We start from the raw sequence: 20655 nt of genomic DNA, 5'->3' as shown, positions 1-20655 counted from the left end.
CTTCCGGGCAGCTCATATGAGAACCTAACAAAACGCTTGCACAGTTTTTGAGAACATCAATGGAGCCAATATAGAAACCAATATAAAAGATGCCAGAGAAACAAATGAAAACGTTGCCAAAGATCCGAATGAAACCATAATATCTCCTTAAGTGAAAAATTTTTACACTAATACTCCCCTGAAAGAAGCAATTGAAATTGCCTTACAGAAGCTGTACAGCCACGATTCTTCTCCTGAAATTCAAAGAGCAACCATAAAAAGGCTTTTGAATATGTTGTTGAGCAAAGTATCTTTCAAGTGTAATGATTCCTGTCATACGCCAGTTGATGGTCTAGCAAGGGGCGCTTCCTTCGCTTGCACACCTATGGCTGAAAGATTACGAGTTTGCTCTAAAACAAGAAATATCATCGCAAACTGATCAATAACTCAGATAGCGAGGTATTGTGAAAGCTGCTGCAGCGCCAAAAACAAAGAGAAGTATAATGCACAAATGAAATTGATCCTCAGGTATAAATATGACGTTATTAGAACAGTTAATGATGATCTGATTTGTGTTCTCGATGCCGCGAATTCTCTGCATCCAAATCTGCAGTTCACTCTACAGGAAATTAGTTCGGAGGGGATTTGACGTTCCTGGATTTGAATTTAAATGTTTTGCAGGATGGGGGGTAACCTGCAATTGGTACGAAAACCTACAGATGATAAGACTATACTTAACTTTTGAGGCTGCGCCCCAACTCAGTATACGCGTAGTGTTATCTAAGGCACTGTACATAGAGTTTCAGAAGTACATCTAACTGGGAGCATTTTGATAAGTCTATTGAAACTAATAGGGTGAAATGGCTGACAAATCAGTACCCTGAAAGTTCGTCCGCATAGATGGCACCCTGTGCAAAATCATCGAGGGTAATGGAAAGCCCCTGGATGGTGAGAGGAGTTCTTCAGCTTAATCTCCAAAGGAAGTGAAGCCCCCAATGCTGATGGTGCAATATAGAGGTAACCAAAGCCAATATTTTGCAAGCAGATTACGAAGTTTAATCAACATTCGAGTGGTTTTCATCATAAGAAAATTAAAATCTTGTTTACCATCGCTGAAGTCGGCTTTTCAATGACCTCAAGTCAAGAATGGTTTATAAACTGTCATGTAGTGGGTACACTTCCACGTTTTGATGTTCCACAATTGACTTCTAGAATTAAGGAACATAAGAAAGCAAACTCACTGGTAGGCCTCCACCTTCAGCAATACAGCCTTCAGGGAAAAAGTGAAGCTATTAATTGGTAAATTACATACAGGTCGAAAAAATTGTTAAACTTAGAGGCAATACATATCAGGAAAGAGAAACCAGGTTTGAACACGCGCAATGAGTTTAGGAGCTGGAAGTTACCACTCAAAAAATAGTCCCAAAAATTTTTTGGTTTTTTTTTTAAAAACGTTCACGCCCAAATCAAAATTATTACTCCAAAACTTCCAGAGAAAAAAAAAAGTTTTTAAATTAGTTTTAGAGGTCAAAAAGATTTTAATCTAATCAGAAACTTTGGAGTTCAACTTTGATCGGCAAAATTTTTGACAAGATGGCTGCGCTTGAAGGTTTTCACGTTTGAAAAAATTCTCCAGATTTGCGAAACTCCTCAGTTGTTTGCGTACAAATTACTGCTATTGCCATGTAGTTTTTTGGACAGAACGATCGAGCCTAGAAAACTTATTAAGTAAGGTAATTAATGAAAATATTAAACATGAACGAAGAACGCATCTTTTTTCTGTTTACCTAATATCTTAAGCCGCCTTTTTAGCCACAGCAATAGAAGCAAAAACTACTTTCAGCAAAACTTTTAGTTTGGAGCATGAGGATGAAGCATACAATAATGATACCTTGATGCTGTAATTTTTTCACACAAGTGTGAATTAGCTACGGAAAATCAAGTCCAAAAAATTCGTTAGAGCAAAGTTTTTATATCGAATTTTCTTAAATGACACTAAAATTGAAACCATTTGATGTGAAAAAAGATCAGTGCCTGCTGGAAAAAGTTTCGCAAAGGTTGAATTTCATACACTGGAAGAATTCAAGTTTAAAACTGGCCAAAAAGCAAGTTAGAATTGCTGTCAAACTCAGCCTAACTTCAAAATTATCAGAAAATTAGATGCATCTGTGCAATAAGGGGCGCGGCCTGTCTTGTCAGAAAAGTTCGGGGAGATATGTGCCATTCCCCGGATGGTAAACTGGAACCTTCCGTTGCACTAGCAATACGACCTTAAAGGCCTTATTAACGAATTGGATACGGACAGAAAGATTGAATTATTCCGGAAATTGTTTTTTTTTTCAATTTTCGATTAAATCCAGATAGCCAAAATTTTTGCAACAAAAAGAACGTGTCATACACATAACAAAAATGGCCGAAAAACGCACAAAAATTGGTCGTGTGAAGAGAGACGAAAAATAAAACCTTGTTTTATCTGAAACTAAAACAAGAAATACTATTGAAGCCTCCGGTCGCGACACGCAGACGCAATAAGCAGCTTAACCGCGAGATGAAAAGGACCGAAAGATTAGGTGGAATACTCGCGACATATCAAAACCCTCCCAAACAGAGGAAACTAAGAAATAACGACGTTACTTCTGGGAGAAGTCGGAATTGGAGGCCTAAAAACTGTTTTACAAACAATCACATTCTTGTAATGCCCTGAATGAAATTAATTTAACTCAAAATTGATTGATTCATTCAGAGCATGAGTAGTTGAGGGCACGGAGAGATCAATCTATCTCTAATGGATCTAAAAGGGAACTGCCACTAATTTATCTAAAATTATGATTCTAAGCCCTATTTTTTGTTATAATCCCGTTGTCTGGGGTTTCAAATTCCAGCTATGTATTTATTTTTGCACTTATATGAAAGCTAAGTAAAACTTGTTTGGCTGATGGCTCAAAAGCTGTAACACAATGGTTGGTTTTTAAACAGACCAAATTTTTTTTTAAATTTTCGATTGAATCCAGATAGCCAAAATTTTTGCAACAAAAACAACATGTCATACACATAACAAAAATAGCCAAAAAACGCACAAAAATTGGTCGTGTGAAGAGAGGCGAAAAACAAAACATTGTTTTATCTGAAACTGAAACAAGAAATACTATTGAAGCCTCCGGTCGCGACACGCAGACGCAATAAGCAGCTTAATCGCGAGATGAAAAGGACCGAAAGATTAGGTGGAATACTCGCGACATATCAAAACCCTCCCAAACAGAGGAAACTAAGAATTAACGACGTTACTTCTGGGAGAAGTCGGAATTGGAGGCCTAAAACTGTTTTACAAACAATCACATTCTTGTAATGCCCTGAATGAAATTAATTTAACTCAATATTGATTGATTCATTCAGAGCATGAGTAGTTGAGGGCAAGGAGAGATCAATCTATCTCTAATGGATCTAAAAGGGAACTGCCACTAATTTATCTAAAATTATGATTCTAAGCCGTATTTTTTGTTATAATCCCGTTGTCTGGGATTTCAAATTCCAGCTATGTATTTATTTTTGCACTTATATGAAAGCTAAGTAAAATTTGTTTGGCTGATGGCTCAAAAGCTGTAACACAATGGTTGGCTTTTAAACAGACCAAAATTTTTTTTAAATTTTCGATTAAATCCAGATAGCCAAAATTTTTGCAACAAAAACAACATGTCATACACATAACAAAAATAGCCAAAAAACGCACAAAAATTAGTCGTGTGAAGAAAGACGAAAAATAAAACCTTGTTTTATCTGAAACTAAAACAAGAAATACTATTGAAGCCTCCGGTCGCGACACGCACACGCAATACGCAGCTTAATTGCGAGATGAAAAGGACCGAAAGATTAGGTGGAATACTCGCGACATATCAAAACCCTCCCAAACAGACAAACAGAGGAAACTAAGAAATAACGACGTTACTTCTGGGAGAAGTCGGAATTGGAGGCCTAAAAACTGTTTTACAAACAATCACATTCTTGTAATGCCCTGAATGAAATTAATTTAACTCAATATTGATTGATTCATTCAGAGCATGAGTAGTTGAGGGCAAGGAGAGATCAATCTATCTCTAATGGATCTAATAGGGAACTGCCACTAATTTATCTAAAATTATGATTCTAAGCCCTATTTTTTGTTATAATCCCGTTGTCTGGGGTTTCAAATTCCAGCTATGTATTTATTTTTGCACTTATATGAAAGCTAAGTAAAATTTGTTTGGCTGATGGCTCAAAAGCTGTAACACAATGGTTGGCTTTTAAACAGACCAAAAATCACTTTGCTAGGTCGAGACGGAGAAAAACGAATACAATTAAGGTAACTGACGTCAGCCAGTCGTCAAAAGGGTCTTTTTCTACCCTCCGTCGCTGTGCAACTTCTGGTCGAATGTCAAATAGAAATTTTTATATGAGACATTATTGAAGCCTTGTACGACAGAAGATACTGAAGAAACCGAATACTCTCAAGTCAGTGTACCGAATATAACTCAAGGCGTTTCAACTTGAATGGTTTTATAAATAAACGTTTCGTGTCTATATTTATTTATGTTTCACAGCATCGACACTTTGTTAATATAACAGTTATTGACCCGCTAGCCACTAATAAAATCGATAAAATTCGGTTTGTGAACACGGTTTGGCGGCGTACGAGAAGGAACGTCGCAGAACTGTGTCAAAGATAAAGGGATCTAAAAAATTATGGGACACTACCCTCTTGAGTTTTCGACCTCATTCTGTCGGAGCCAATTCGAATCGCTTAAGACATTGGACAGCAAGATCGTGCTACAGCGCTTAAATGCTACTACGATAATACCGCGGCAAAGGCATATGCAAAAAAAGTTAGGCAAACCCCAAGAGACAAAGCCGTTGAAAAAACGAGGACATATCATCGGTTGCTGGTTGTGCCTGTTGATAAGGGGGTTGCATTTTGCATTTTGAGGAAACAAACGTATGAAGCAAAACTGGAATCTTTGTTGCAATCTGCTCAGTTTTTGAAAAATGAAGCAACCACTGATGAGATGATACTGAAAATTGAGGAAAAAGTTAACCAAGAATTACTTGCTTTGAACAAAAGAGATGACATAATTGATCATTTTTATCCTAAGATGAGGTCAACAGAGGGGTAATCCGCGCATTTGTACGGTTCAGGTAAGGTACACAAGGCTGAGACACCCCTTCGACCAGTACTATCACTTCCGGGCAGCTCATATGAGAACCTAACAAAACGCTTGCACAGTTTTTGAGAACATCAATGGAGCCAATATAGAAACCAATATAAAAGATGCCAGAGAAACAAATGAAAACGTTGCCAAAGATCCGAATGAAACCATAATATCTCCTTAAGTGAAAAATTTTTACACTAATACTCCCCTGAAAGAAGCAATTGAAATTGCCTTACAGAAGCTGTACAGCCACGATTCTTCTCCTGAAATTCAAAGAGCAACCATAAAAAGGCTTTTGAATATGTTGTTGAGCAAAGTATCTTTCAAGTGTAATGATTCCTGTCATACGCCAGTTGATGGTCTAGCAAGGGGAGCTTCCTTCGCTTGCACACCTATGGCTGAAAGATTACGAGTTTGCTCTAAAACAAGAAATATCATCGCAAACTGATATACAGCCAATGATTGACAAAAACGGTTTCTGCCCTTTTTGCAGCATGAAGGTAACATATATATCAAAGGGGGTTGAATGTGAGAGTTGCGCAAACTGGTATCACGTGAAATGCGGAAAGTTGTCCGATGATGTATACGCATCAATAACTCAGATAGCGAGGTATTGTGAAAGCTGCTGCCGCGCTAAAAACAAAGAGAAGTATACTACACAAGTGAAATTGTTCCTCAGGTATAAATATGACGTTATTAGAACAGTTAAAGATGATCTGATTTGTGTTCTCGATGCCGCGAATTCTCTGCATCCAAATCTGCAGTTCACTCTACAGGAAATTGGTTCAGAGGGGATTTGACGTTCCTGGATTTGAATTTAAATGTTTTGCAGGATGGGGGGTAACCTGCAATTGGTACGAAAACCTACAGATGATAAGACTATACTTAACTTTTGAGGCTGCGCCCTAACTCAGTACACGCGTAGTGTTATCTAAGGCACTGTACATAGAGTTTCAGAAGTACATCTAACTGGGAGCATTTTGATAAGTCTATTGAAACTAATAGGGTGAAATGGCTGACAAATCAGTACCCTGAAAGTTCGTCCGCATAGATGGCACCCTGTGCAAAATCATCGAGGGTAATGGAAAGCCCCTGGATGGGGAGAGGAGTTCTTCAGCTTAATCTCCAAAGGAAGTGAAGCCCCCAATGCTGATGGTGCAATATAGAGGTAACCAAAGCCAATATTTTGCGAGCAGATTACGAAGTTTAATCAACATTCGAGTGGTTTTCATCATAAGAAAATTAAAATCTTGTTTACCATCGCTGAAGTCGGCTTTTCAATGACCTCAAGTCAAGAATGGTTTATAAACTGTCATGTAGTGGGTGCACTTCCTCGTTTTGATGTTCCACAATTGACAATTTAATCTAATCAGAAACTTTGGAGTTCAAATTTGATCGGCTAAATTTTTTAACATGATGGCTTAGAATCAAAATTTAAAAAACTTGCTGTAAATAACATTTTTGAATTGATGTTTTATCGTCATTTAGATTAGTTTATTGTCAAAATCCTGACGATGCCTATAGTTGTGAAATCCTTTGAAATATAGTTTTTTTTAAATGAAAAATTGCTTCAATTTCTTTTGTAAATTCGCGATAAACCAAAAAGCGAAGAGCCTAAATTTCTAATTTTTTTTTCGTTTAAGGGGGCAGTATCTAAACTTGTAAGGGTTTTTATCAGTGTGGAGGGTTTTTTCAAATTGTTTTTTTTGTTAATACTTAGAATAAAGCCAATTTTAGTTTGAGTTACCAAAATTTTTCTATTGTAGCAGCTAGCTCCCTGTTCAACAGCATCAACACCCCTAACAAGAGTCCAAAAACAAACGAGAGCCTTTTTACAGTTATTTCTGGCCTATCTCTCAATAACAACTCGCTGAACAAAGGAAAGAACCTTCGACGATTACTGGAAGACAGTCCATTGAAGGAGAAAAAAGAAGTTGTGAGGCACCACTTGACGAACAACACCATTAACAGCCACAGACCCAACAACTACTGCCCTTGATATTCGGTCAGATCAAGCCACAGGTCAAATAGGTTTAGAGGTGGTGTTTTTGGAACAGTTGAAGAGGTCTTAAGTGGTTTGGGGGAGGAGTACAGTGGGGCAGTTTGGGGGGATATTCTTGTCTATATTGTTTGGGTAAGTGTTTAGGAAGGGATGATAGCCTGATCTTAATTGGTCAAGGTTTCGCCTGGGGCAGCGAGGGAGGGATTATTCAAAAAATGAGATAACGGTAGTTTTGAGTGGAAGCACTTTCGTGGGAGCAGCATCTGCAATAGCTTGCTCGACATTTTCAGTGATCGGTTGATTTAGAATCCATTGAAGATTTTGAGAGACGAAAGAATGTAACAGTCATCCGCTTGGTTATGAGAAAAAGGCCCTATAACCATTGGCTCAAGGGTCAGGGATACTATCTCTTTTGTTTTTGCACCTCATTCTGTCGGAGCCAGCTCAGATCGTTTAAGACATGGGACATCAAGATCGTGTTACAGCTCAAATGCTACTACCAAAAAATCTCCCACACTTGAAATAAGCATGTCCCCTTGGCTAGGTCTCTGAATACCTAAAACACGCGAACGTCGTTAAAAACAGATTGGAAACTCAGGTAAAAACCATTAGTTTCTAATTGGACAGTTGACCTTTGATCAACTTCAGATCGATCAATATAAAACCCGCCTTACCTCAACAGCTATAAAAAAGCACTCAAGGAATTTAATTCAATACTCAAACTTTGACAGTGACTCTAGAATTAAGTAAATAAGATAATTAAGATAACTCTAGTAGTTTTAAAAAAGTAGTTTGAACACACGAAGTTTTGGTCTTTTGGATCACACTGTCCATGTGTCGACCACTCGGTCAATTCGAATTTTTCAAGTAAAATCTAGAGCCAGATCGTATAAGTTTTGCAGTTAAATTACATCAGCGGTCTGAAACGACCAACAGCAAGCACTTCCAGAAGTCACGAGACACTATGAACCGTATTTGTGGCTTTCACCTACGACGATTAAACTGAAATTCTTTGTAAAACTTATTTAGATAGGCATGATTTCGGGGAATCAAACAAACTACAGGAACATTATGGACGCCTTCGACAGCAGATAGGAAAGTGTAGACAAGACTGAATTTGCTGAGTTTGGAGGACAAAAACCTTTACTGATGAGCTCCTCTAGGGGAAACTTTTATAGGGTTAGTTAGATTAAAGTTTTACTGCCGGGCTTGAAAAAAAATTCAGGCGGTAAAAAGACCCTCAGAACATCTTTGATTGCATACTGTATCTGACATTCGCGCAGCAATGCTGATGTTTTGCGTGCTTTAACGGATATGCTATTGCAGTTAAGTTGTTGACAAAAATGAGAGATTTTACGGTTGGACAAGGATTTTCCATTAGGCGATCTTTGAAATTTGGGAAGTGCTATCAATTGGGAAAATTGTAACAAGTTGATTCTTAGCGATTTTTTATTAGGTGAGTTAGATACTGGTAAGGGCATGATGTGGTTTCTTGTATTTTTGGTGCAAGAGAAGTTATGATGGTTTTGTTTTAGGATTGGGGGTCCACTGCACTTAAGGTGGATGAACCGCATATATGCGAGAGAGGATGGGGTTTGGGCTTCTGTGTTTTGCACAAAGAGTTTCACCCAACACTTGACGGCTAGCTGACTTTCTGCACCGGGTTGCAATGCCCACAGCTGCCATATAAAAGCCAAGGAACATAAGTTGACTTCAGAGTAATCATTGTAGAAGTAAATCACGAATAAATTTCCTAGGCATGGCTTGTCAAGTTGTTCGAGGTCGATTTTTTTTTCGTATTATATTCATTAATTGACTGGTTCTTTTGCAAAAATTTTCGTCAGTCTTTCTTGTTCGAGTTTTCATTATCGATGTTAGATCATTCTGTCATTCTAACGAAAGATCGTCATTGGGTTTCATATTCAATTTTATCAGTGGTTTGATGTTGTAGCTGCCTTTCAACATTGACACTAGCATTAACAAATCATGTAGTTCAATGTAATACAACAATGGAAGCAGTCTCAGTTCAGTTAGTTTTTTGTTTATAGCTCTTATCCCAATTGCCCTTTATCCAGATAGTTGCTTTCCTTTGGCCACGTTCTATTTCTTTACTCTCAGTTTCGTTCGCGAACCAAGCTGGTGATGCATAACTTGTTGCAGATATTACATATCCTACGTACGCATTAAGTTTAGTGTTTTAAGCAGCAAGAGCGGAGATGTTTCTTTTCAGGAAGTAGAATGCTTTCCAAGCTTTATTACACCTATTATCGACATTTGGTTTCCATGATAATTTGCTGGCCATTATTAATCCCAAGTCCTTTTGTTCGATTGTTTCAGAAAGCTGTTTTGAAGTCAACGTGAAGTCATGCTTTACATCTTCTTTCTGTTTTATTGGCAATATATAGCATTTGTCCTCGTTTAGTTTCCTTATATAAGCATTGCACCAATCTTCCACTTTCTATAGATTTTTCTGTATCTTTTCTGGCATCGAAGTTCCCAGACAAGTAATTAGCAACTATTTTAAGAAAAGTACCTCCAAATTTTTATTTTTCAACTTTTTGGAGCAGCAAGTGTGTGGAACACTATCAAAAGCTTTTTTGAAAACAAGGTACAACACAAAATTTTTGGTTTCGTTTTCATTGTATTGATTGTACAGAAGGTCTGAAAAAAAATTAATTCAGTAGCAACTGACCGATGTCTTCTAAATCCGTGTTGCTAGTGGTCTAGTTACTTTTTTACAATGACACTTAATTCATCAAAAATAAGTTTTTTCAGGGCTTTTGATATGCTGCACAAAAATTTTATGGGTCGATACTGTCCAATCATTGCTCTGCTCCTGTACTAAAATATTGATATCACTCCTCTTATCTTCTTATAGAACAGAAAAATGCCTTTTTTAAGGGTGGTCTCAAAAATCAGTAATAATGATTGGACAAAGATGGTAGATTGGTAGATTTTTGAGCACTGTATTTCCTATCTGATTGGGGCCACCTGCCTTATTAATTTATAGCTTTGTCAAAATTTTTGTTATAAATATTCCATTGATCTTAGTTTTATTGAATGTTTGTCCATCATAACAAGTTTTTGCTATTCGATTACTTTTAAGGAGCACATTGGAAAAGATATTACTACAAAACTTTCGCTCGTCCTTATTTGTTTTCTGACTTCTGTAATTCATTGTCACGGGATACCTGCTGCTTTTGTGCATCGATTTGAGATAATTTTGAAGATCAGAGAATTTTCGACTTCGAAAAATTTTTATTTAAAACTCTGCTTAATCTTCGTTCAGCGACGTTTTCAGTCTCTTCTCCCTTTTCTTCAATCTGATAGTTCTATTGAGAGAAAAAATGTTTGATATTTTCCGGTTAAAAGTTGATATCCGTTTAAGAGGTGTGGACTCTTTTTCAACTCATGGAGGAAGATTTGATCTGTGTTTAGTTGTTTGGGGAATTTTTGGTTAAAATTCAATCAAGCCAATTGTACCATTGTTTTAGTAGTTCATCAACGCTACTATAGCAATAGGAATCGAAAGAATGCTCGTGTTTGTAGTAGCTTAAGTCTTTCCAGTCTACCTGGTTAAAGCTAACTTTTTCTGTTTACTCTTGAGCTTAGTTTCTTTCTTTTTCTAGTTGCAGTGCAACACCAAAGGCTTCTTGGTCCGAGTTGAAGCTTTTGTTAAAATCATTGCCACAAGATTGGTCAATGATTATGTTTGGATTGCTTGTTGAAAACACATCTAATTGTTTGTTCTCTTTTTGTTTTAGGGACTCATGAAAGATTAACTCCGATAGACACTCAGGAGTTTTGTTTTCAAATTCATTTTGCGAGTATAATGTCTTCCAATTAGTGCACTCAAAATTCATATCTACCGTGCAACATATTCACTTTTTGTATCAAGAAAAATGCGTTCGGGAGGCATGCTTTTAACCGCTATGAGCACTCCTCCATCATAAAATTTGTTATTTTCAGTAGTTCTATCATTCCTATAAATCGTATAGTCATTTAGGAAAAGGCTCTCGTCAGGTTTGTCATTGGTTAGCCATGTCTCTGTTAAAGTAAGGATGTCCAAGTTATTTTCTATCGCTAAACAATTAGCAAAATTTGAGCGTCTAATCAGGCCCAACAAATTTCTGACATTGAAAGTAAGAACATTTATTTGCGAGTTCAGTCATACATTTGAAATATTTTCGTTTTCGTTGTATTCAACATTAACCCATTTTTTGTCCTTCTGTTGCTGAAATTTGAGGCTGAAATTGTGTTTAAGAAAAATTCGTTCGTGAGGCATGCTTTTAACCGCTATGAGCACTCCTCCATCTTAAGATTTGTGATTTTCAGTTGTTCTTTCATTTCTATAAATCGTGTAGTCATTTAGGAAAAGGCTCTCGTCAGGTTTGTCATCGGTTAGCCATGTCTCTGTTAAACTAAGGATGTCCCAGTTGATTTTATTGCTAAACAATTAGCAACGTTTGAGCGTCTAATTAGGCCCAGCAAATTTCTGACATTGAAAGTAAGAACATTTATTTGCGAGTTCAGTCATACATTTAAGTTATTTTCGTTTTCGTTTTTTTCAGCATCACCCCTTTTTTGTCCTTTTGTTGCTGGAATTTGAGGTTACGTATTCTTATTTTACTTACTTTGATACCATTGGTTATCATTTCTCTGCGTTTCTGCATTTTGAAAAGCTTGTTCATCTGGATTTAGTTCTTTATTTATGTAGTCTTTCAATTTGCCAAGTGACAAGAGTATTAGCCGTTTTGCATAGTCACTGTCAATCGTGACAATTAGGATGCGATCTTTTCCTTCGATAAACTTTTCTAGTCATTTCATATCAGTGACATTGCAGAATAGTTTCAAGTTTTTCGTGACTTCTTTCACTTGCTTGAGATCATGATAGTATCTTTCACGGAAATTCTTTGTTTTGTTTCAGGGATGCCTTGAAACCTTATTCCGTCCTAGTTTTTCTGATTTGATGGTTTTTTGGTTTTGATGCGTTTGCTTATTTGTGGGTTTTGCTTCGGAAGGAGGGGAGGGAGTAGCCAATTTGTCATCCATTTTCTTTTATTTGAGTGTTTCTCGATAAATTTTTATCTTTGATTTCGGCTCTCATTTCTTCAACTTCCTGTTTTAGTCCGTTTACTTCAGTGTTCTTTCTGAAACTTGAGACATGTTCTAACAAGGCATTTTTTCTTTCGATCTACATCGCTTTGGCATATAAGAACAAGGTTATTAAGAATGCCACTAATACTTATAATGATTTCTTGAGTTAGGCTAGTGCATTTAGGAGTTAAATTCATGCAATCACCGCAAGCTACATAATGGAAAATAGCTGTTTCGTTGTCGAAATTCGTTTGGCTGGATTTTCATCGACAATTATGTTTTGGTCACTACTCGTTTTGTTGGTTTTTTGGAATTGAATTTTTTGATTTGTCTTACTTTAGCAGATTATTTTTTTGTTATGTTCTATTAAATTGATGTTCGTGTCACAAAGCAAGAAAAGTAAAAAAAAAAGTGTAAAAAGAGTAAAAACTTTGATCTCTGTACAGGGATCTAAGGTTTTTCTCTACTGGAATTACTTGATATTGTATTGGGAGAAGGAAAATAGAAAGAACGTGGCCTCCGTACGGGGGCCTATGGCTTTCTATGTAACATTCGCCCAAATATCACACAGCGACGGAGCGTAGAAAAAGTACCTATCAACGACTGGCAGGCGTCAGTTACCTTAATTCTACTCGTTTTTCACCGTCTCGACCTTGCCAGTTGATTTTCTGGTCTGTTTAGGGCAAAGTAAAAAGTTACCATTTTTAGGCCATCAGTCAAACGACTTTTGATCAGCTTTCGTTTGCATGCGAACACAACCACATAGCTGAGTCTCGGATCCTCAGACTACGTGATTGTCATTAAAAACACGGCTCGAACAACCTATTTTTATATGTTTTTGTGTGACAGTTTTATATTAAATCCATTGGAGATGGATTGACCCTTTCCTTTTTCTATCTACTCATGTCCTGAAATATCAAATAATATCGGTGTTTAATTAAGATCTAGGACATTACAGCAGCTGTTATAGTTAGTTTATCCAGTCCCTTCACATATAACAGTCTCTGGGGGACCAAGCCTCCGCTCCCGTGATTTTCTTGAGATAACACTCTTATCTCCTATATTTCGTGTCCCGGGAGGGTTCCGTGGTATTTCTCTTCCCCCCACTGAAGCCTCCGTCTCCACAAATATCTGTCACTAAGGTCCTTATCGTGTGTTATTGCCACGATAAGAGGCTCCGTGTTTTTCTGTCTCTGATACAACCGTTCTTCACAATTGCTATCGTTGTTCTGATTTTCGTCTTTTTTATTCAAAATGGCCGTCTTTTTTCTATTTCTCAGAAATGTTCTTCTTCCGATCGAAATTTTAAAAATAAAAATTCTAGAACATTCTGACCCTCCGTCGCAACACTTTTCTGTTCATAAGGCCTTTAGTCACTTTTATTTCTGTCGCGGGAAGGTTATGCTGTGTCATCTGGCAGAATGGCACATACTCCCCGGACAAGTCTCCATCAATGTCCCTATTGATCGCACAACACCGGGTTGTCGTCAAGTAGGTATCCAGTTTTCTGTAACCAATCTTACAAATCGCATAAGAAAATGAAATTTATCTACTCCACTTCAACTCACTACGTGTTCACAAATGGCATCGTACTACATCTCACTGCCTTTCAACATTTTCACAAAATTTGCACCATGAGGAGTGTCCTAGATAAAATTTCTTTTCTGACTACTTACGTCGTCTTGTTATACAACTTCTTTTCGCTCTTTGTGATTAAAAAGTGGGACGTGGCACGGCCACGCACCCGTTAAAATTAACTTTACTTCACTCACCAAGTATAATCAGTCATTTATGCGGTCCTTTCCATATTAAAACTAAGAAACTCTGTGGCTAGGAAAGTTATTGAGTTACCCACCCTTCTCGAGCGAGTTTACTCAAACTTACCATGTCGCCACACAGTGAATTTGTGTCTTACACAGGTTAAAAACTTCAGTCGTGAATAAATAGGTAAATATACTCACCTATGTTCCTTATATACATACATAGATAGTAGTAACTAAAATCAACAATTTCAACAATTTTAACAATTGCAACAATTTTCAAAGTTTGGTCTGACCAAACTAAATCAAAACAAAAAGTTTCACAAGTTCAATAATCAAAACTTGGTTGATTTGTTCAAGTTTTTACACACAAAGACAATCAAGTTTTTCTCTCCTTCTCCTCTCTCCTTTGGTCATCTTCACTCCATCACTTCTCCATCCTGATGTTCAGCGTCACTGTCTTCCAGAACTTTCTCTAACATGTCCAGAGAGTTGCGGGCCGTGCCCCAACCCTCCTGTTCCAACAGCCTCGGTTTGCAACAAGGTAGCAAGTCCACATTCACCTTCTGCTCCCGGTTCCTGCAAAAGCTGTTGTGAAGACATAGGCTCACGTTTCGTTCTAGGTCAGCTCTTAAGACCTCTTTCTTCTCATCTTCAGTAACACAAGGCGTTCCAGCTACCCGCTTCACCGCTGTGGTGACCGCGTTTCTGTGCGTCAAGAATGCTCGTTTATAGGCTCCTGGTCCTATATCTAGCTGGAAAGATTGATAGGCCTCCGTATTCCTTGACATGTGACGCTTCGCGCGTTCATACATCCAAGATGTCATCACTGCACGGAACCAAGGCATCAATCTTTGCCTTGACCATATTCTTTCAATGGCTTTAGGTATTCTCAGAACCTTGCAGGTGGTTCTGAAAAGATCCAACTCACGACTCATTTTAACGTTGCTCAACTGTTCAGGAGTCGGCACGGCCGTCTCCTGCTCACTTGTGTCCGCGTTAGCCTCTAACCATCTCACTGCTAGCATGGCGCTAACCACCACGATTGACACTTGTTGATTCTGATCGGGCAACCCCGTGGAGTACAACTCCTCCACGTCCCAGACTAGGATCAGATTCCCGCGTTTAGGGTACCACAACGTCTGCGCCAAGCAGTGGCAAGGATACTCCCCATGGGTTCTCACTATGTTCCTTCGGGTCCAATACCCTGAGGCTCCCAGCAACGGTTCCACTTCCATCAGAATTCTATGTAGGTCGTCTTTCTCTTCTATAGTGGGGAATTCAGTAGGTAACGCTCCACTCGCTTTCTGTTTCTCAAACTCACTCACATTTCCTTCGTTCAGTCTCATGAACTCTTCGCCCACAACGTCTTGCAACTCGCCTTCGGATCTCTTCGGGACTGCCCGAAAGATCTTTGCCAACAAGTCATATGACCTCTCTGACATTCTGGCCAACCTCACGCACTTTGGCACAGAGAAAAGTTGGTCAACCAACACTTGTTGCGTCCTCGCATCCATCACCACCATGTGCGTAGGATACTTGCTATTACAATACGGCGCTGAGCTTGAACCCACCATATATTTTGAACCAGTAGGTCTGTGATAGGCTTCACTATCCTTCAGATTCATTTCATTCTCTAGGGCTTCTCGCCAGCCTCCAATCTTTTGTTCTGTCTGTAATGCTCCAGGGAATATTTCCACGCTGAGGGACGTCACTAGCTCATGGGCACGCTCCAAGCGCTCGAGCGATTCTATCGAACTCGTCATGCTGCAAAATCCCAAGGCTGTGATCAGGTTTACGTCCGTCACCCCATGGCAGTCTGCGACCAACTCCATGGCACCCTTATCTGACATGCTCAATCTTCCGTACAATCGTGCCAGTTGTCGATGCTGCTCGCTTAGCGTAATCAGGCAGTGTCCCAGGTTACAAACATGTCCTTCCATCCCACTGTGTTGAGCCAAGCATGTGCCTTGCTTCAACCAATTACTCGATGTACCTTCCTCGGACAGCTCCGTGGACGGGTTGCTCTTCTTCTTCGTCAATCTCATGGCCAGCAGGTGTTGTATCATGGCCAGATCATGTAGACTCGCATCATCATCCCGGTCTAACATGATATCCGCGGTCATGTCCCAGATTAAGCCTGCGTTAGGATGGGGACACCAGGAAGGTTTCATGAGTTCCCACATCACTACTAGACTGGTTTTCAAGGGACCGTCCCAAGAACCACAATCAAAACTCACTTGCCCTTTTAGCTCGGGAATCGAGGGCTCGACTACTCGTTCTTCCAAAATAATTCCAAGCTTGGGTTGTTCCACCATCAACATTCCAATTTCCTTAATCCGTTCAACCCAGAAGTTGAGCACTGTGACTTGCTCGTAGTCGAAGTATGCTTCCCTGGCTTCTTCGTTCACGAAGGGATTATACGCCATCCCTGGTATACCAGACACGTATTGGAACGACTTCAGTTTCCCTAGTGTTGCAAACTCCTTTTGTCCTCTGGCCGCTTCAATCAAGTCTCTGCTCACTCTCAATTCTTTGTTGGAGTATCTTCTCACCTCTTCCAACTTGCGATAGCTTTCCATATCATTCGACTCCTTGCTTGGCACGGTCAATGGCATGTCCTGATATAGCTCTAGGAGTGCCCTAAGGAAGTTCCTTTCGCAATCAACTCCCTTTTGCCGAATGATCTTTATACATTCTCCCAACACAGGAGTGGGGATGCGATCCACCACGAACCTGACAAAGCAAAGGGCATCCTTACGCTTAGCCCATGCTATCGCTGAATCGTCTTTCGAAATCAATGCTCGTAGAGCTTCCATTAACTCTAGCTCCTGTTCTCGTGATTTCGAGTCATTACTGGCTTCATACTCCGCCTTTTTGATGCCCATCAAGCACCAAGCCAGTCGTATTTGCAGATCAGTTCTCACGCAAGGATGAGCCAGGTATGCTGCCACAGTAGCAGGTGCATTCATCGTCTCATCGAAGTATTTCTGGAGGGCCGCCCTCCAAGAAATTTCTAGCAGTTTTTCCAATCCGATTTCGTTCGCTTCTGATGACATCACTGTGCCATACTCTCTTCGATTGAAGTTAGAGTTCTCCGTAAGCCCCTTCAAATATTCTTGCATGGCTCTCTTCTCGCTCCAAGCCATCAGGTGCCCTCTCGCGGAGTTCCTCGCTTTCAACATCTCCACATAACCCCCTGCCGGATCTCCCATATGGACCGATTCCGGCACAGTTATTCGACTGTACTCGACCACGTCGAGTTGTCCTTCCAGTTTCAACTTGGCCATGTTGATTCGCGAGGGCCTATAATCTTCAAGTCCTCCAGATCCACATTGACTGATTACTTCCATTTCTAACTTAGTGTCTGCCAGGGTTCGCGCCGTCTTCTTCGACCTTGTGGCGGTTACGGTCAGACCTGCCAAGAGCATAGGGGGTATCAGATTCTCTTTTTCTCCCCCTGTCAGTGTTGTACTATCTCCCTGCCCGCTCTCGCCTGAACGACCTGCGCTCGTTAAAGAGGTCACCACTGCGTTGGCTCTTGACTTCACCACTCTCGGGTTCATGGCTCGACTTCCTGTCTTCCCTTTTAGTCGCTTCAGCCCTTTCCTGGCTCGTCTGACAGGTAATTTCTTTGCAACATGCTGATCATCGGCACTGTCTTCTGTTACTGACTCGGTCAGAACATCCGACTCCATGGAGCTCACTATTTTTTCCAGGACCTCACGCATGATGGGTTGGTTCAATCCCACCTTCATTATGGACTGCGTCCCATATCGCCTTATCACGTCCCAAGATTTCTCCATGAAGTTTACTCGGCTCCAGATTGCTCCTGTCTTGCCCTCCAACTCCATTTGATATCTTTCCCATTCTTCTTCTGGTAATGTGCTGAGGAACGATATCTTCATAGACGAAGGCCAACATCAACACGACTTCTGTAGGGCGATTCCCTCGACCCTCTCTTCCCAGTGCATTGAGGAGTGCGACCACAAACATCGCCAACCCCGGGTCTTCTCGTGTAAAATCACAATCGATCAGCCGCTGATAGATCTCGTCTAGAGTCGCTCCTAGACTCGCTGAGAGGAATTCCATGAGTTCGTTAGTGTCACCCATTTCTTTTCGTGTTGATTCTTCTTGTCGTGTCGTGTAATTTCTCTCTGTCTCTTCTGATTCAGTGTTCAGTAAACAATTTTCGATCAATCAAGATCTAAAAAACAGGTCGCGACTTAGAACCATCATTTTTGGATGCAACATCAATCAATTCTTTAAAATTCTCCATTGAAATTCTCTTCACAATTCTGATTTGAAATTTAGCACCAAGGTGGATCGTCCACCTTTATCTTTGTCAGAGTAGCACGAATAAGCGCTGTCACCTTGATGACACAAACATAAAACATATCATAACAATAACATAACATAAACACATAAACATCACACACCTATACTATCATATAAAAACCTAATTCCTAATACTGTACCTAAAGCCTAACCTAAAGCTTGACTCTAATTCTTATCGAGCAACTTAATAAAAACCACTTATCGCCGAGCGCAATTCTTAGCATATGCTCAGATAGTATTTTTTATGTAAGTAAACCTCTATGTCAGTCTCTGAAAATATCACATGCACAAGAGCGTACAACTCTCTCGGATGTAGCTTTCCCCTATTAGGATCGTATACTGGCAGCGAGAGAGAGGTCACACCTCTCTCAACCAGGAAATCCCTAAGTCGAGTCAAGGCCAACACCAAGCTCTCCGGATTCACGTGTTGCCTATCAGTAGCTTTCGTAACCAAAAAACACAAATATTTCCCTGGTATCTGTGATGCAACAGGGGGTAACGCTATCATTCCTCCTACACCCGGCCTCTGTTTCCATAAAAACTCGATATTCTTGTACTCTCTTTTAAAGTCGGCCGCTAGTGCTGTTTTAAGGCTTACGTCCGCAGTTATCGCTATGGCGCACGTGCGTTCCGTGAGTATGAAATCGCTGTCCGTTATAACGATATTGTTCGAATAGTGGTTCGGGAGATCAAAATACGATTCAAAGATTCGTCCAAAAGGTGGTTTCTTAGCATTCTCGCCCTCTGTCTCTAGTTCTCCGGTTTCCCTTGCCGATTTCAATTTTTTTATTATGAGATTTTCGGTGTGGGTGAGTCCTACCCCCACTCCCCGGACAAAAATATCCATCGACGTCCCCGTCGATCGCCCAAAGTCTAGGAGACCGAGGTTGGATTGTGGAACACGTAGAGGACCATCTGGGGCGACCCAGTTGGACTCGGTATTGTCATGACTGATGTATTTGACGCCGTCTCTGTCGACGTCCTGAATCGTCAGGATCGTCTCTTTTGGATCTGTCGGCAGATCGTGGAGCCATTCGAGCACGCGCAAGTTTGTTAGTTCTTGCTCATGAGTCTGTTCCGCTTCTGGTTCGAACTCCACTTCCGGTTCTGATCGATCGTCGATCCAATCTTGATCCATATCGTTCACAAGGTCGATTTCTTCTAGCATTGCTACTTCGTCCAGCCCCACCAGCGAGTCTATGACATCACTCACTACTATCCGGTCTACAACGAAGTCCTCGCCATACGGATTGTATTTCTTCTGGTTTTTTCCCCTCTTACTTTGGCGTGTCTCCATAGTGAGCGGAAAGTCAGGCTGTATTCCTTTGTCAATTTCGGTTTGTTCCGGGCAATCCCAGTCTTCTTCGGCATAGGGTAGAGTTTCATCGTCCACCTCTACTCGCTCAGTCAACTCGAGATCCAGTGGTAGATCACAATTGTCCACCATCTCATTCCCGTCGTTCTTGTCGCGAGTACCCCTTTCATTCACTTCACAAGCAGGATCCACTATTAAATAGTCTCCCTCTTGCATGTCCGCTGGGATGCACCAATCCTCGGACGAGGCGTTGTGTGGTTTGGTATTCTCGTAATGAGCCGCTCTTCCGGTGCTCAGCCGATAAAAACGACCTCCTTGATGCACCTCTGTTATCTGAAATGGACCACGCCATTTCTTTAATAGTTTCTTGGTTCCTTTTGGTGGAACCACTTCCTGGAACACCCAGACGTAATCGCCAACTGAGTAGGCTTTTGCATCGGCTGTTCTTTTATCAAACCTCCTTTTTTGTCTAATTTGCGCCTGTTGCGTATTCCTCCTGCATAAGTCATTGACGTCCTGTTGTCTTCTAATAACGTCCCGCACGTACGTTTGCGGTGCTGTTCTCTTCCCTTCATATTCAGGGTAGAAGAACGTTAACGGGAGTGCTTTTTCATGACCCGTCAGCATCATATGCGGACTTATTCCCGTGGTGGAATGCTCCGTGCTGTTGTAAGCACCCATCACTTGCGGCAAGTGCTTGTCCCAGTCATCCATATAGCGTGAGCAGTAGACTCTCAACATGGATACCAGTGTGCGATTCTGCCTCTCGACTAAGCCATTCGTTTGCGGGTGATAAGTGGTCGAGTGGGCCTGCGCTACCTGCGACCTTTTCATTAACTCTTTCGTGAGATCACCTACGAATGCTTTGCCATTGTCCGATTGGAACGTGATGGGGCAGCCATGCCTTGCTATCCACACGTTTATCAAATGATCGCATGTTTCTTCTGCCGACGCTGTCATGCAGGGTGCTGCCTCCGCATACTT

At 40.4% G+C, this 20655-nt stretch overlaps 2 protein-coding genes across 3 annotated transcripts in view; one reads left to right on the top strand and one right to left on the bottom strand.

The window, feature by feature from the left end:
• LOC134844416 (UBX domain-containing protein 1-like) overlaps nucleotides 1–20655 on the bottom strand; it is a 583758-nt gene that overhangs the window by 294060 nt on the left and 269043 nt on the right. The gene's annotated exons all lie outside the window — the stretch shown is intronic.
• LOC134844457 (propionyl-CoA carboxylase beta chain, mitochondrial-like) overlaps nucleotides 1–20655 on the top strand; it is a 293941-nt gene that overhangs the window by 247249 nt on the left and 26037 nt on the right. The window contains exon 1 of one of the 2 annotated variants that reach the window (XM_063861154.1): nucleotides 1697–1707. The exons of the other annotated variant lie outside the window; for it this stretch is intronic. The gene's annotated coding sequence lies outside the window, so the exon portion shown is untranslated. Of the gene's footprint in view, nucleotides 1–1696; nucleotides 1708–20655 lie in introns of those variants that run through there. 2 annotated transcript variants of the gene reach the window in all.

Source organism: Symsagittifera roscoffensis, chromosome 4 (assembly GCF_963678635.1).
Source record: "Symsagittifera roscoffensis chromosome 4, txSymRosc1.1, whole genome shotgun sequence".
Classification (NCBI taxonomy): domain Eukaryota; kingdom Metazoa; phylum Xenacoelomorpha; order Acoela; family Convolutidae; genus Symsagittifera; species Symsagittifera roscoffensis.
This window is presented reverse-complemented; position numbering and strand designations above follow the sequence as displayed.